Source organism: Orcinus orca, chromosome 13 (assembly GCF_937001465.1).
Source record: "Orcinus orca chromosome 13, mOrcOrc1.1, whole genome shotgun sequence".
Lineage (NCBI taxonomy): Eukaryota > Metazoa > Chordata > Mammalia > Artiodactyla > Delphinidae > Orcinus > Orcinus orca.
Window position 1 is genome coordinate 40,666,502 of NC_064571.1, and position 17,230 is coordinate 40,683,731.

General features: G+C 41.4%; 1 long non-coding RNA gene across 2 annotated transcripts in view; it reads left to right on the plus strand.

Annotated features, from left to right (window-relative positions):
• The window catches only part of LOC125960771 (uncharacterized), an 81,309-nt gene that overhangs the window by 15,673 nt on the left and 48,406 nt on the right, over positions 1-17,230 (plus strand). For both annotated transcript variants that reach the window (XR_007470781.1, XR_007470782.1), the window contains exon 3: positions 3,856-8,932. This is a non-coding gene — a long non-coding RNA (uncharacterized LOC125960771). The remainder of the gene's footprint in view (positions 1-3,855; positions 8,933-17,230) is intronic.

A 17,230-nucleotide genomic window follows, 5' to 3' on the forward strand; every position in this document is an offset into this window, starting at 1 on the left:
TGATATGAGTAACAATTTATTACCACTGGGCATGAGATACTATTAAAAAAGAAAGAGAAAGAGACACACACACAAGGCTTCAACTCTCCCTCCCTGAAGAGGTAAGTAACCATGCCCGCAGAGAGGCATAATAGTGATTATATTAAGACAAATACCAAAATCACGGATTAATATCATAGAAGCAAGTTGAGCCAACCAGTTAAATTATTCAATAATATGCAAAGTTCTTAAATTTTTGCTAAAATTTTTATTTTAAAATTCCATCAAAATTATACATATAGGGGACTTCCCTGGCAGTCCAGTGGTTAAGACTCTGCGCTTCCACTGTAGCGGGCGTGGGTTTGATCCCTGGTCGAGGAACTAAGATCCTGCATGCTGCACAGTGCAGCCAAAACAAAAATTATATATATATATATATATATATAAAACATTAAAGAAAGTTATAGAAAAGAAGGAAAATGGCCTATAATTCTATCTTACTAATACAGATATCACCTATGTGCATGTGTGAGTGTGTGTATGTGTTTCCTTCCAGGACTTTTTCATATGCAAACTTTGATTTCTTCTGCTATTACTTGATTATGGTAAAAAATTAAAGCAGAGAAAATGCGAATCAGTTAAAATGACTTTACCTCCAACCCTGGGAAAACATTATCCAAGAGTAATGATTTGGAGTATATCCTCAGATAACTTTTATTACATAATTTATATAGCTACAGCGATGAATACTATGCATACATAAAATTTGGTAGCCTTTTTTTTCCCCACTTGATATTTATACCATCCACTTTGTCTTGTGTTGCTACATAGTTTTTATACTAAGTTCTTTCAGGAAGGAAGCTGGCTGGAAAATGGATGTCCTAGCAAACCGAGAATAATTCCAAGGTTTGTAGGTCTTACTGAGGTTAAAAAACAGATTTTGTGTGACCATGGAGTGGGAAAGTTGGAAAAATAGGAAATTATGAGCAGAAATGTGGGCTTTTTAAATTATTGCATAAGAAAGACTTGTATTTTGTTATCTAACAACTGAAATTGAAGAAAGCATAATTTTCATCTAATAATAATTGTTAATATTTCATCTAATATTTACAGCAAGCTATCAAAATCTCTAATGAGGTTCAAACTATATTAAACCTAATTTTGGATATTCCAGAAGGAACTTTTTCCTTTTCATAGTAAACATATACACATTTATTTTTATTTAGTACTTATTCAATGTTATAGATCAATATTAAAAATCATAAAGTTTTCTTTCATATTACTGGGTATATTTTGAGTATTTTTTTGCCTTAGACTTTTTAAATTTTATTTATTTTTATTGATGAATAGTTGATTTACAATGTTGTGTTAATTTTTGATTACAGCAAAATGACTCAGTTATACACTATATACATTCTTTTCTATATTCTTTTCCATTACGGTTTATCCCAGGATATTGAATATAGTTCCCTGTGCTATACAGTAGGACCTTGTTATCCATCCATTCTATATATAATAGTTTGCATATACTAACTCCTAACTCCCGGTCCATCCCTCCTCCACCCCCCATCCACCTTGGTAACCACAAGTATGTTCTCTATGTCTGTGAGTCTGTTTCTGTTTCACAGATAGGCTCATTTGTGCCATATTTATATTCCACATATAAGTGATATCATATGGTATTTGTCTTTCTCCTTCTGACTTACTTCACTTGGTATGGTAATCTCTAGGTCCATCCATGTTGCCTTAGACTTTTGATATGATCTTGGTATATCACTGAAATAGGAGGGACAGAGTACAATAGATCATGAAATATTCTTTCCTGCTTTGCTGAGCTCAGAAGACCTTCCCTTCTGTCCAACACTGTATCACAGTCACCTGGGACTCACAAAAGACTGCTTGTGCCTAAAGTCTCACAGAATCTACTATGAATACAGTATCTTTATCTTTCGGCTCTAACCCCTTCTGTGACTCCATACCATCATTAGGCTGATGATAGCAACGAATGCCATCCCATCTCCTCTGTTGCTTCCCCACCTGTCTCTTGAACACCCTTGCACCAGAACTGTTTCATACATCTGCAGCCACAAAATACATTTCACCAACTCGTGTGGAGGAAGTGGACGGTGAAAGTCACTCCATTTTTAGCATTTGTGCTCCACTGAGAATACCCTGATAATCCATGAAAGAAAGCTCAGCCTCTCAACAATGTGGAAGATGGATTAAGGGAAGTGGAAGACTAGAGGCAGGTGACCAGTAAGGAAAATAATTGTAACAATGGAGGGGAGAGAATATACGTGCTTGAATTAAGACAGTGGCTTTGGGGAATAGATAATTGGGAGACATAGGTAAAGAGAACTGCCAGCTTTCTGGTTTGAGCAACTGTATTAATTGTGGTCCCATTCAATGATCTAGGAACTCCATGGGAGGGGAATTTCTCCCTTTGTATTACATTAAATCCAAATATTAGAAAGCTCCCCATCTGTCATTCTTTCTTCTCTTCCTCCTTTTTAGCAGAATCTTGATTTTGTTTGGGTAATTCACTGTGCTACAAATGCCAAGTGCATCTTTAAGCCAATCATGGTAATCCCATTCTTGAGCCACAGACTGGTTTAGGAATGGGCAAATGATACATTTCTGAGCAATGTAACAAGATGGGAAATTTGCTAGGGAGATTCTGGAATAATTTTTTTTCATTCATAATAAAAAGAGACATCTAGGAATTTACTGGACTTTGCTGTGTCTGCGAGTGACAAGTGAACTATAGAAGCCATTTTAAGACCGTGAGTTAAAAATAAAGCCGACATACTGAAGATGTTACAGCAGAAAGATTTAGAGGGAATCTGAGTTTTTGATGACATGGTTAGCTGCTTAAACAATTCTCTTATGGTTTAAGCCAGTTGAGTTGAGGTTCCCGTTGTTTGCAGCCCAAAACAATTTAAGAGCTATAGAACTGTCTCTAAAAGAAAGAATTCTAGCTAGCCTTGTAATCCCTTGGAAATAAGATCTTTGGGGCTGGATCGTCGATGGTCCAACCAATGGCTCAAAGCGGTTCACCCCTGAGAAGGTGAGCTGACTCTTTGAGGTCTGATCTCCTGGAAAATGGTCTCCACTAAAATATGTATTTCCTTAAAGTGGGTATTTAATTCTATCTATATTAAGACATAGTATTTTAATTTTCACTTCTGGTATTATACTTGCAGTTACTGTATGCATACTATTGCTCAAGACCACTGGCAGATTCAGAAATAGAACACAGTGCCTAGGCCAAAATGGAAGTTTACAGTTTTGACAAAGCGCTTGACAAAGAGTACAGGAAATAAAAGTCAACCAAACAGGAAGTAGGCAGAGTAGAACAGAACAGCCAGAAATATTTGGGTCTGGCTCAAGAATTAGTCTATCTGCAGAACACAGAAGTACCAAGCAAAGTATGTGGAGCTGAAATCTTTAAATTGGAAACATTTTAAGGGGATTGTGAAAGAAGGAAAAAAAACACAAGGAAGTAAAAGGAAGAGAGAAATAATGTCTCTCACTGGAGTAATTATTGCATAAGCCAAAAAATGTCTTCTGCATAGACAGTGACAGCTTTAAGAACTTTCTGCAAATCCTTTGCCCTCCCATAAAGAGGTGAATTCTGTGGCCCCTCTCTGAATCTGGGCTAAACCTTAGTGACTGGTTGACCAGTAAACTGTGGCAAAAACTGATATTATGTGACTTCGCAGGGTAGGTCATAAAAGGTGGTACAGAGTCTACCTGGTTTGCTGGGCCCTGCATTAGAAACATGAACTACTGTGTAAGAAGCAGTACCACCCTGAGACCACCGTGCTATGAGGAAGCATAAGCTAACCCATGCTTGTGCTTGCAGACAGACCATAGGGAGAGACCTTCTGAAATGGAGAGAGATGCTCAGCCAGCCCAAGCTCTCCCAGTGCTCACTCTTCCAGCTCCTGGCACTGAATGACTTCAACTGCAGAACCTAAGGCAGAACCACCCAGTGGAGCTCTTCCTGAATTCTTGACCCACAGAAACCACGAGAGATAATAAAATGATTGTTGTCATTTTAAGCCAGTGAGCTTTGGGGTGGTTTGTTATGCAGCAATAGATAGCCGGAACAATAGATGAGATGATTTAAATGCTATGGCTCTTTAATAAGTAAGGAAAAAACTCTAGGACCATTAGAAGTCATTATAGCTAATTACTATAACGAGCTAGATGAACTGGTGGTTTCCAGTGAGAGGATCTGTTACCGATAATTAAAGCAAATAATTAATTGGTGAGGCCAAGTAATATTTTTAAAAAATCTTGACTCTGAAAGAACTTCACTTTATGTAAACATGAAATGTTTAAAGATTATGTTGTATTTCTCAAAGGCAATTTGTGTAAGTAATTTTTTTTTTTTACCAATTTTTCTTCCTATTTCAGAGATTCATATTATCAACAAACTATGACAGATATTTGGGGTGATTCCTGACTTGTCACAATTCAGCAGCTCAAGTCCATAGAGTTGGGAGGTTTAGGGAGGTTTAGGAACTCTATGGACTGAGTTCCAGTTTCCTGACCTCAGGACATTCAATCATGTAACGTTTCTGTAGGGTAAAGTCCAGGACATTTTTAGTCTACATGGGACATGCAGCCAGTGGGACCATATGTGTGAGCTAAATATCAGGATGGGAAAGATGGATGTTAGAGAAGTAAAAGCTTTTTATGGCTCACACCTCTGGTCTTAATTCTTCTTGTTCTTGGTTTAAAGGATTGAAAGAAAATGAATAAAAATTAAGATCAACCAAAGAAAATGTAGAAAAGTAACATGGAAAATGTGTATGAAATGTCCAAATCCATAGACACAGAAAGTAGATTAATGCTTGTCTAGGGCTGGAGAGTGTGGGGCTAGTGGGACATGGGGGCTAATTGCTAATGGGTACAATGAGTACGAAATTTCTTTATGGGGTGCTGAAAATGCTCCAAAATTGATTGCGGTGATGATTGCAAAACAGTGAATATACTAAAAACCATCGAACTGTACACTTTAATAAAGTGGGTGAATTGTATGTTGTGTGAATTATATCTCAATAAAGCTGTTATAAAAAAAGTAACAAGGGAAAAAAGTTTATGTCAAATGAAAACAGATAAAAATCATAATTAAATGTTTTTGGGACTTCCCTGGTGGTCCAGTGCTTAAGAATCTGCCTTCCAATGCCGGGGATGCGGGTTTGATCCCTGGTTGGGGAACTAAGATCCCACATGCTGCAGGGCAACTAAGCCCATGCACTCTGGAGCCCACTTGCCTCAACTAGAGATAAGCCCATGTACCGCCACTAAGACCCAACGCAGCCAGCCAAATATATATATATATATTTTTTTTTTTTGTTCGTTTGTTTGTTTTTGTTTTTTTTGTGTGTGCGGTACGCGGGCCTCTCACCGCTGTGACCTCTCCCGTTGCGGAGCACAGGCTCCGGACGCGCAGGCTCAGCGGCCACGGCTCACGGGCCCAGCCGCTCCGTGGCATGTGGGATCTTCCCGGACCGGGGCACGAACCCGTGTCCCCTGCACCGGCAGGCGGACTCTCAACCACTGCGCCACCAGGGAAGCCCCTAAATAAATATTTTAAAAAAATGTTTTCACTGATGCTTAGAAATTTCCTTGGCTAAATGAGAAGACGTTGCTGAGATTCCTCTAGGGCAGAGTTTAGCAAACATTTTCTGTAAAAGGCCAGATAGAAAATATTTTAGGCTTTGCAGGCCAGGAGGCAAAACCATAAATACTATGTAGGAATTCATATAATAAGAGAGAAAACAAATTTCTGCACATTTCAAAATGATATTAAAAATATAATAATAATTGAGTATATATATTTTTTGTAATACAGGTCTGCTAATGAGAAAAACGGAATTCTTTTTTAGGAGACAACATTTCACTTAATTGAGGTTCAAAGTTAATGTTTCCTATCCTCAAATTGATTGCAAATTGTACCTCTGAAAAAAAAAAGTTCTTAGCTCATGGGCCAAATAAAAAGTCAGTGAGCCAGTTTGCCAACCCCTGCTCTAGAGGACTAAGTTCCTAAAGGCTGGCGTATTAGTTTCCTAGGGCTTCTGTAACAAGGTACCACAAACTGGGTGGCTTAAAACAGCGGAACTTTATCTCACAGTTCTAGAGGCCAGAAATCTGAAATCAACCTGTTGTAGAGCCTTGCTCCCTCCAAAGCCTCTGAGGGAAGATACTTCATTGCCTGCTCTAGCTTCTGGTAGCCCTACGTGTTCCTTGGCTTGGGGCAGCATAACTCCAAACCCTGACTTTATCTTCATATGGCTCTCTTCCCTCTGTATCTGTGTTTGTGTTTCTTCTCTTCTTATAAGGACACCAGTCATACCCTAATTCAGTATGATCTCATCTTAACTAAATATATTTGCATCGACCCTATTTCTGAGTAAGATCACACTCATTTGTACTATGGGTTAGGACTTGAATATATCTTTTGGAGGTACACAATTCAACCCACAACAGCAATGGATTTGGGCAGAGAGCCCTGGAGGATCTTTGGGTCAAAGATGTCCTCCTTATCATGTATTTCTTAGAACAGTGATGCTACTGATGAACACCAGATTTGGCTCAGGTCTCATCCTAGGGAGCACTTGCAAACATCGAGCAAATAGAGAGCACCACCCTTCACGGTTCCCGCAGCTCCAAACCCTGGGACACTTATTTTTTTATTGTTTTAAGGCCCTTAGATATTAGTTAGTCACTTTCATTTAAAAATATGTCACTTACTATTAGAAAAAAGGACTAGAATTCATTCTGTATTAGAATGAATGTTTCTTAGCTATTATTTTGGACTTCCTGGAAGCTTCATGATACATCTGAAATTTTATGGACAAATTTTTGTCTCTTTAGTTTGTCTCCCCCTTAAAACTTTAAGAAAAGCTATTACTAAGGTCTGGGCAAGAGTTACCGGTGGCTTGTACCAAGGTTGTAGCAGTGTTGATGGAGAGCGTTGGATGGATTAATGATTTGTTCATAGACAGGATCTGCAGTATTTGAAAATTCGTATATATAAGGTTGAGAAGAAGGTGTCAAGAATGACTTTCAGAATGAAATTAGAACACTCCCTAACACCATACACAAAAATAAACTCAAAATGGATTAAAGACCTAAATGTAAGGCCAGACACTATCAAACTCTAAGAGGAAAACATAGGCAGAACACTCTGTGACATAAATCACAGCAAGATCCTTTTTGACCCACCTCCTAGAGAAATGGAAATAAAAACAAAAATAAACAAATGGGACCTAATCAAACTTAAAAGCTATTGCACAGCAAGGAAACCATAAACAAGACAAAAAGCCCTCAGAATGGGAGAAAATATTTGCCAACGAAGCAACTGACAAAGGATTAATCTCCAAAATATATAAGCAGCTCATGCAGCTCAATGTCAAAAAAACAAACAACCCAATCCAAAAATGGGCAGAAGACCTAAATAGACATTTCTCCAAAGAGGATATACAGATTGCCAACAAACACATGAAAGGAGGCTCAACATCACTAATCATTAGAGAAATGCACATCAGAACTACCATGAGGATCACCTCACACTGGTCAGAATGGCCATCATCAAAAAATCTACAAACAATAAATGCTGGAGAGGGTGTGGAGAAAAGGGAACCCTCTTCCACTGTTGGTGGGAATGTAAATTGATACAGCCACTATGGAGAACAGTATGGAGGTTCCTTCAAAAACTAAAAACAGAACTACCATATGATCCATCAATCCCACTACTGGGCATATACCCTGAGAAGACCATAATTCAAAAAGAGTCATGTACCACAATGTTCATGGCAGCTCCATTTACAATAGCCAGGACATGGAAGCAACCTAAGTTCCATCTACAGATGAGTGGATAAAGAAGATGTGGCACATATATACAATGGAATATTACTCAGCCATAAAGAGAAATGAAATTGAGTTATTTGTAGTGAGGTGGATGGACCTAGAGTCTGTCATACAGAGTGAAGTAAGTCAGAAAGAGAAAAATACTGTATGCTAACACATATATATGGAATCTAAAAAAAAAAAATTGTTCTGATGAACCTAAGGGCAGGACAGGAATAAGACGCAGATGTAGAGAATGGACTTGAGGACACGGGAAGGGGGAAGGGTAAGCTGGGATGAAGTGAGAGAGTGGCATGGACATGTATACACTACCAAATGTAAAATAGATAGCTAGTGGGAAGCAGCTGCACAGCACAGGGAGATCAACTTGGTGCTTTGTGACCACCTAGAGGGGTGGGATAGGGAGGGTGGAGGGAGACGTAAGAGGGAGGGGATATGGGGATACATGTATACATATAGCTGATTCACTTTGTTATACAGCAGCAACTAACACAACAATGTAAAGCAATTATACTGCAATTAAGATGTTAAAAAATAAAATAAACCTGGAAGAGGGCCCTCAGAAAACAAATAAAAAAGAATGACTTTCAGCATGAGCACTTGGGTGGAGAGTGGTTAGATGGAATGAAATAGGGAACTTGGAACAGGTTGGGGTAGAAAGAGGAAGAGCAAAATGACAGGACAGCTGTCTATATGGGTCTGAAACTGGAGATATACATTTGAGAGTGGTTGTTGGGATTTAAGGGGACCAATGAATAATGCCCCCTAACTTCTGAGTTCAGAAGCAACTTGAGAAATAGACCTTAGGGAACAAAACCTTAACTTTTGTTAATTGATTAAGCTAGATTATAGAGTATAGTTTTGATCTGTAGACAAACCTGGACTTTTTAATATCTTCCCCGAGGACTTAACCTATTGCCCTGCACTGCTTATCTCCCTATTTCAGAAATAGAGCCTGCCCCAGTAAGATTGTATCATGTAGGAGAGAGGACTTGGGTGCCTGCTGCAGGGGGCACGGATCCAGAGAGAGAGAGAGAGAGGAGAGGAGAAAGAAGCACCCAAGCTGTCGGTGAGTCACTCCCCCTGGGGGAAGGACTGAGTGTTTCAGCAGGAAATAAATGGTATACTTAAAGAGGTAATTTAAGGGAATGTAGCAAAGGGATTATTTGCAGAGGTGTGGGCAAGGTTAAGGGTACAAAAAAGTGATGTGGAAGCATCCAGGATTTACATGGAAGTTCTAGTTCTAGGGACAAGAGGAGGGAGCTCGTACAGAACTCAGGAGAGTTGTAGCTGAGGCAGAGGCGCTGCCCAACAGGAATGTGGCAGAGGGAAGGAGTCAGTGCCCACAGTGTGCCCTTGACTGCCAGCGGTAGGGATGGGCTGGGGGCGGTGAGGGGGGAAATATCCAGCCTACTCATTCTTCCCACCATCTAAACTCCCTCCCACTGACGAAACGCACAGGAAACCAGAGCACTATAATGACAAGGGAATGTAGTCTGTTAAGCAGTCAGCCTGCCCAGGTACAAAGTAGGGCAGAAAAGGGTGGGAATGGGCAATCAGAAAATAACCAACACAGGGACTTCCCTGGCGGTCCAGTGGTTAAGACTGTGCGCTTCCACTGCAGGGGGTCCAGCCCGATCCCTGGTCGGGGGACTAAGATCCTGCATGCTGGGCGACAGGGCCAAGAAGTTTAAAAAAAAAAAAGGAAAAGAAAAAAGAAAAGAACCAGCACATGGTTCTGTCCTCACCTTTATGAGACTAACTTCCACACCCTGCCCCCTACCATCCACTGCTCCTTGGAGTCCCTCCTTCAACCACTGTTAGGTCATTTAGCTTTTGTTCCAAGAAGGCTCTGAAATGGGAGCAGAACAGTTATTTAATAAAGTTTTCAATGCCCACTGCACCCTAGGGTGAAAACTCATCACTGTCCTCTTTCCTATCCCATATTTGCTCAGCTGTATTGTCCAACTGGTTTACCAGAAGATATGCAATGGGATCAAATGACAGTATAAACTTATGATAATATGATGTTTGACAATGATACAATGCCAATAAAATTGAAATGTCTCAAATAACGTTCTTCCATTACAGAATCTCATTGATTCTAGGATGTGAATTTTTTCCCACATTTTAACCTCTCTAAAATTGGGAGTCATATTACAGTCTCCTCAGCCAGGCAGCTGTTATGTTGGAGGTGTCATTGCCTGCCATGTGCATCAAAACTGGCAGAATGGGTGTCAGCAGCTTGGAAGAAAACCCAGCAGACAGAGCAGAGTGTTGTTATAAAATGCTCCCTCACGAGGTGCTCTTGATGACACAGATGGTGATACCATCTGAGATCATTCAGGCCACTCTGAGTTAAAAAGTGGTTCAGTCATAGAGACAGAAGGTAGATCGGTGGTTGCAGGGGCTGGGAGAGTGGGAGGAATGGATTGGGGAGTGACTGCTAATGGATACAGGGTTTCTCTGGGGAATGATGGAAATGTTCTGAAATAGGTGGTGGTGATGGTTGCACAGCATTGTGCATGTGCTAAAAACCATTGAATTGTACACTTTTAAAGGGTGAATTTTATGGTATATGAATGGTATCTCATTTTTAAAAAGTGATCCAGAACATCGAGAGAAGCTGGGTAATGGATATATGGGAACACTTTTTACTATTTTTGCAAGTTATTGTGAGTCCAAAATTATTTCAAAGTAAAAAGCTTTAAAAAGTACCTTTTGGAATACCATCCAATATGGAGGTCTTATATTTTTAAAAATCTGTATTCAGTTCAATAATATTAAATTTTATCAAAAGCTTTTCACAACAAAGGAAACCATAGGCAAAATGAAAAGACAACCTACAGACTGGGAGAAAATATGTGCAAACAGTGCAACCAACAAGGAATTAATTTCCAAAATGTACAAACAGCCCATACAGCTCAGTATCAAAACAAAACAAAACAAGCAACCCAATCAAAGAATGGGCAGAAGACCTAAATAGACATTTCTCTAAAGAAAACATACAGATGGCCAACAGGCACATGAAAAGATGCTCAATATTGCTAATTATTAGAGAAATGCAAATCAAAACCACAATGAGGTACCACCTCACACTGGTCAGAATGGCCATCATTAAAATGTCTACAAATAACAAATGCTGGAGAGGGTGTGGAGAAAAGGGAACCCTCCTACACTGTTGGTGGGAACGTAAATTGGTGTAGCCACTATGTAGAACAGTATGGAAGTTCCTTAAAAAGCTAAAAATAGAGTTAGCATATGATCCAGCAATCTCACTCCTGGGCATATATCTAGAGAAAACCATACTTCAGAAAGATACATGCACCCCAGTGTTCATAGCAGCACTATTTACAGTAGCCAATACATGGAAGCAACATAAGTGTCCATTGACAGATGAATGGATAAAGAAGATGTGGGGTGTGTGTGTGTATTCATATATATATATATGAATATTACTCAGCCATAAAAAAGAATGAAATGATGCCATTTGCAGCAACATGGATGGACCTGGAGATTATCATATTAAGTGAAGTAAGTCAGACAGAGAAAGACAAATATCATATGATGTCACTTATATGTGGAATCTAAAAAAATGATACAAATGAACTTACTTACAAAACAAATAGACTCACAGATACAGAAAACAAACTTATGGTTACCAAAGGGGATAGTGGGGGGGGGGAGGGGAGATAAATTAGGAGTTTGGGATTAACAGATACACACTACTATATATAAAATAGATAACCAACAAGGACCTACTGTATAGCACAGGGAACTATATTCAATATCTTGTAATAACCTATAATGGAAAAGAATATGAAAAAGAAAAAATATCTGTATTCAGAGTCTGCTTATAGACATGTGAACTATCTTTTAGGGGAAAAAAGTAAAAGGATATTCAACAAAAGCTCTTTTCCAACTTTGAAAATAAGCATGATTCAGAATATTTGAATTCTGAATATAAAGAGCTTCTAAGAATACTTTAAGTTTTTTTGCTCATATTCTTTTTAATATATGCATGAGAACAATGTACGATAAAGATCTATGTCTAAGTCTAAAAGAGCTTATTAAGAAAGTATAAGATAAACGTTTTAAGTGACAAGTGTTGTGCAAACTTTAGTGGGCATTTTCTCCCCCTCTCTTGGTAGTGTGTTAGATGTTATGAAACATAGTATTACATCCCCATAGAGGACTAAAAGCTCCCAAATCAAATCTCCTTGCTCTGGTAAGGTAAAGACCACAGACATTCAGGTCCACAGTTATCTTCTACACAAACTCTCATCCTGTTCAGCCTCAGCCCAGGGGCATCATTCAGTGCCTCGAAAGAGCAGAGTTCCCTCAGCGGTTGCAGGCAAAGTCTCTTATATGCTCTACTTTTAGAGTCCAAAGGGTTAACAGGACATAGATTTCCCAGCACCAGTCCCACACCCAAGAAACTTAGAAAACAGGGTCAAATCTGCTGGCCCTACCTGGCATTTAGACCAGTTGTATCAGTCTTGATTCTAGGTTTTAAGCTGCAGAAATCAACTCTGCCTGATTTAAGCAGAGAAGGAATGTATTAGTAGTTCTTTGGGCAGTTGGCGGAATCACAGGGAAGACTGGAAAACCTGGTGTTACCTATGAACTGGTCCTGAGAAGACCCTGTAGTCAGCAGCTGAGCCCTGGACCCACAGACTTGGGGAATTCTCTGCTGGGGCTGGGTCTGTGTGTCACTGACTCCTGATTCAAAGTCCAAGGTGGGTGGGTCTCACAGAATAAGCCTTGGTCATATGGCCGCACTCTTGTCATATGGCTTCAAGGAAGCTGGAAATGTGAGTAAGTAGCATTTTCTGCTTCTATAAAAGGAGATAGACTCTGCCTCTAACCAAGACTCTTAAGGAGTGGGAAGAGGTGTAGATGATGGGCACCTAAAAATCAAGATGAATGTCTACTTCAGTCAAAATAAAGTTCTTGAAATCCCAGAACACACACATAGTACTGGCACCAACTGAAGACCCAGGCAGAGGTCCAGCAGAATCTGAGGGGAGGAGGGAACGCTGAAAAAACATGAAAGAAAAAAACCTTATTGATATTAGCCTTGTCTGAATGCCTCTCCGTCTATATATCACTTTTCTATAGTTCTTGACCTGTGAACTTTAAAAAAAATTTTTTAATTAATTTATTTTTGGCTGCACTGGGTCTTCGTTGCTGTGCGCGGGCTTTCTCTAATTGTGGCAGGCAGGGGCTACTCTTTGTTTTGGTGCACGGGCTTCTCATCAGGGAGGCTTCTCTTGTGGCACACGGGCTCTAGGCTTCAGTAGCTGTGGCACGTGAGCTCAGTCGTTGTGGCTCGCTGGCTCTAGAGCACATGCTCAGCAGTTGTGGCACATGGGCTTAGTTGCTCTGTGGCATGTGGGATCTTCCCTGACCAGGGCTCGAACCTGTGTCCCCTGCATTGGCAGGCGGATTCTTAACCACTGTGCCACCAGGGAAGTCCCTTGACCTGTTAACTTTACATGGTGTTGGCAGAAGTCTTTCATCAAGATGTTAATTATGGCCTAGATTTACCATATCATATCTGGAAATTGAAACCTTCCCAGCCTCTTGCAAAATTTAGAAATTTTTAATGATTCTCCAGGATTTATTGGAGGCTTATTTCTTCCCCACTTAAAAACCCCTTAATTTCTATTTCCCCTGTGTCCCTGTCAAACTAAGGACACAGCCACATTTCCTCTTGTGAGCAGTCATTGCAATGGTGTGCTGGTAAACCAGCTCTGTGTAAGAAAAAAAAGCCCTGATTGATAGCACTTGCCAATTTCCTTGGTGTAAATACTCCCACTGTGGAAGGTTTCAAGCTACCAAAGTTGCAGGTACATCCCTGAATATTTTATTTTATTTTTATTTATTTATTTATTTTGCGGTACGCGTGCCTTTCACTGCTGTGGCCTCTCCCGTTGCGGAGCACAGGCTCCGGACGCGCAGGCTCAGCAGCCATGGCTCACAGGCCCAGCCGCTCCGCGGCATGTGGGATCTTCCCGGGCCGGGGCACGAACCCGTGTCCCCTGCATCGGCAGGCGGACTCTCAACCACTGTGCCACCAGGGAAGCCCCCTGAACATTTTAGTGTCAGCTTTTACGAGCCCTTACCAGCCACACAGCCTCTTGCCTGGAATTTCTCAGGCCTCCTAAAGAAGTTGTGTCACTTGCTTAGTCTGGAGAATCTCTCATAGTGGATTCCTCAACTAAAGCTGCTATTGAATATGTGTTCCGTGATGGCAGAGGTCTTTGTTCACTGCTGTACTCCTAGGGCCTAAAACAGTCCCTGGCACACAGAAGGTTCTCAGCACATACTTGTTTGTGGTGGTGGTTCTGAGGCTCTTCCCTGGGGCTGGTGAGGACAACCACCTCTGCCGTGTGCTAGTCCACAAAGCACTGCCTTTCTCTTGGGTCAAAGGCAGCAGAGACTTTCCCTATGTCCTCTTTCTCTGTGAAGTGGCTCATGTCTCTGATCATCTGTTTGCCTCTGTTGTTCCACTTCTCTTTTCAGGAAGACTCAGCCACATTTTTAACACTTTAACTTGCTTCTTGAGTTGATCATTTCCTTCTTTATCACATCAGCCAGCACCATTTGCTGTACTGATTAATGTTTTCCTCTTTATTTCCCTATGCTTTTGAGTCCAGACATTTGCTTTTCTGATATACTCCTTGGATTCTGTCTTGTGGGGTCCACCTCAGTGAGCCATCTGTAGTTAGGAAGTCTTGAGTCTGCCAGAAACGTGGCTGTTGACACAGATCTTGTCCTTTATCCGTCTTCCTGGGTGGGTGACCCCTCATGGATGCTGTTGTCCTACTGGACCAATATCTAAGGCCTGGACTCTATCTGCCACTGTCCTACCTAGTTCTCCTGCAGCTCATCTCACCTTCCTGCGCCTTCCCTGAACGTCCCCTTTCAAAAGTTTCCTGGGTTACATTCCCTCAAGGCACACGCCATGCCTGCATTCTCTTCTATTACGATAATTGAGCCACCTCGAAACTCACTGGTAATGCTAGCAGCATGCTATGCTCCTCTTTCCAGATCTCCCAGCTCAAACCTGGCCACAGTTGCGTGACCAGGTGTAACTGTTGCAGTCTTTAAAGGGTGATGCCCCAATTAAACTTACTGTTGACTCCTTATCTGACCTTTAAAGATGGTACTTCTCAAGAGCTTCCTGGAACTGCACTCCTGGTTTTGGCTGGCAGGTGCAGATTATTCCAGTCTGTTCTCTGAAATTTCACCTCCCTCCATTAGAGTTCTTTGGATCCCAGTCACCTTTTCTGGTCTAGTAATAACCAAAACAAACAAACAGAATGGTTTCTAATACCTTCCTTGAGAACATAGGTCCAAGTGTATCTCCTTTCGTCTTTTATGTTGGACTAGGCTGGCCCCCACCATCAAAACCTGTCTCTTAAGGAAATCCTTCTCCCTACATGGCAGTGGTGGTAAGACGCAGTGCTGGCCAGTCAGAATGGACATGGGCTGCAAACATCCAATGTGTGTCTCTGGCTGACACAGCCTGGCTCCTTTATTTATCTTTCTCTCTCCAACTGTTCTCATTCTGATTTCAAGATCAAAGTTTTGTTAGAGAAAAAGTTACTCATGACTCTTACTAAAGGACGGTAAGGCAGACTTTATTCAGCACCACTGTGGTAGTTGTAGGAACCAGTGGGGTTTTGCAGTAGGGGAGAGATATTGGGCTCAACTTTGAATTGGGCTCAACAACAAGGAAAAGTGAGAATTTATAGCCGAGGAGCAGGGAAGGGGGGTCAGTGGATGGAAATTTACTGAAATATCAGGGGTAAGTGGGGGCGGGGATTTTCGGCTAAACCATCCTAACCTTCTTGCTGAAGGCAGGCAAGGGTGATCAGACGTCACCTGGGGGATGGTGGAGGATGAGGGACCTAATCAGATATCGAGGGAGATCAGAAATTGAGGATGGAGTTAAACTGACTTAGCGGGGTTCTTGCTAACGATGGACAAAGTAGAGATGAACACGGAAGCCTAAAAGTCAGGGCCTAGTTGAAAAGAGAGTTCAGGGCTTCTCTGGTGGTGCAGTGGTTGAGAGTCCACCTCCCGATGCAGGGGACACGGATTCATGCCCCAGTCCGGGAAGATCCCACGTGCCGCGGAGCAGCTAGGTCCGTGAGCCATGGCCGCTGAGACTGCGTGTCCGGAGCCTGTGCTCTGCAATGGGAGAGGCCACAACAGTGAGAGGACCGCGTACCGCAAAAAAAAAAAAAAAAAAAAAGAGAGAGAGTTCAGAAGAGCCAGACTGGAGTTTGGTCAAGGAGAGAATCTTTGTTAGTTTCTAAACCAATCCAGCTCCTCCTTGATTCCTAGAGACAGTATGTCCCTGGCATTAGGCCTCTTACTACTCCTTCCTAGTCTTTGGTTTACTAATATTTTTATTAATGTCCAAAAAGATGTCCTGCCACCTATAAAATAAGGGCCTCTTTTCCTTTATCTGTTCAGGGATGAAAAGCCACCACCCTCTGTGGCTGACTCTCCAGATCTGAGCCTTTAACCAAAGCCAGAGCCAGGCTTAAGCAATAAAGCTAGAGAGGACTTTGATCTGCGGTGGGGTTTGAGGGTGATTCCAGGAGTCTGTAGATCAGTCATTAAGGAATCAGGAGGTTAATTCCACCACAGTTTACTCCTTGGCTCTAAAACTGGACTCAGTTCAACATAACATAAGGAGGAAGAGAATTGGAGGCAGATGACTTAATGCACAACTAGTATAGCCTAACCCTGTCCTCAGGTGGTCCTCAGACCAGCAGCATCCCCTGGGAATTTGTTAGAAAATACAAACTCATAGGCCTTACCCAAGACCTACTAAATCGGGTGGTGGGAGCCCAGGAAGCTATTTGAACGAGTTCGCTAGGTGATTCTTATGAATGTTAGCATTTGAGAACCACAGCTCTCACCCAGGTGGAGCTTAGTTCCATTTACAGAAAGTTTCATGTGAAACTTAGCTTCTTTTGGGCTGTTCCTGCCTGAGAGATATGGTAGGAGCAGCAAGAAATTTTCCCAACCACTAATACCTAAATAACTTGTTCACTGAAACTCTGCATGTTTTAAGTGACAGAAAGACCCATCTAATCCCCATGTTGGGCATACCTGCTTAGATCTATAAGTTGCAAAAACCTGCAAAGCCTGTGTACACGGAGGTGGCAAAGGCTTGGGCCTGCCGAGGTCCTGTGACACCAGGCTCATTAAACTGCTGTGTCGTAAAGCAGTTGAGGACCTGGAAGCCCTGTGCTGACTAAAGTATTGACACCCCCATCCCTGTCACCCCTGAATCATCGCCCTCTCTGGATATATCTTAAATCTCCAAAGCCCTATCATTGTG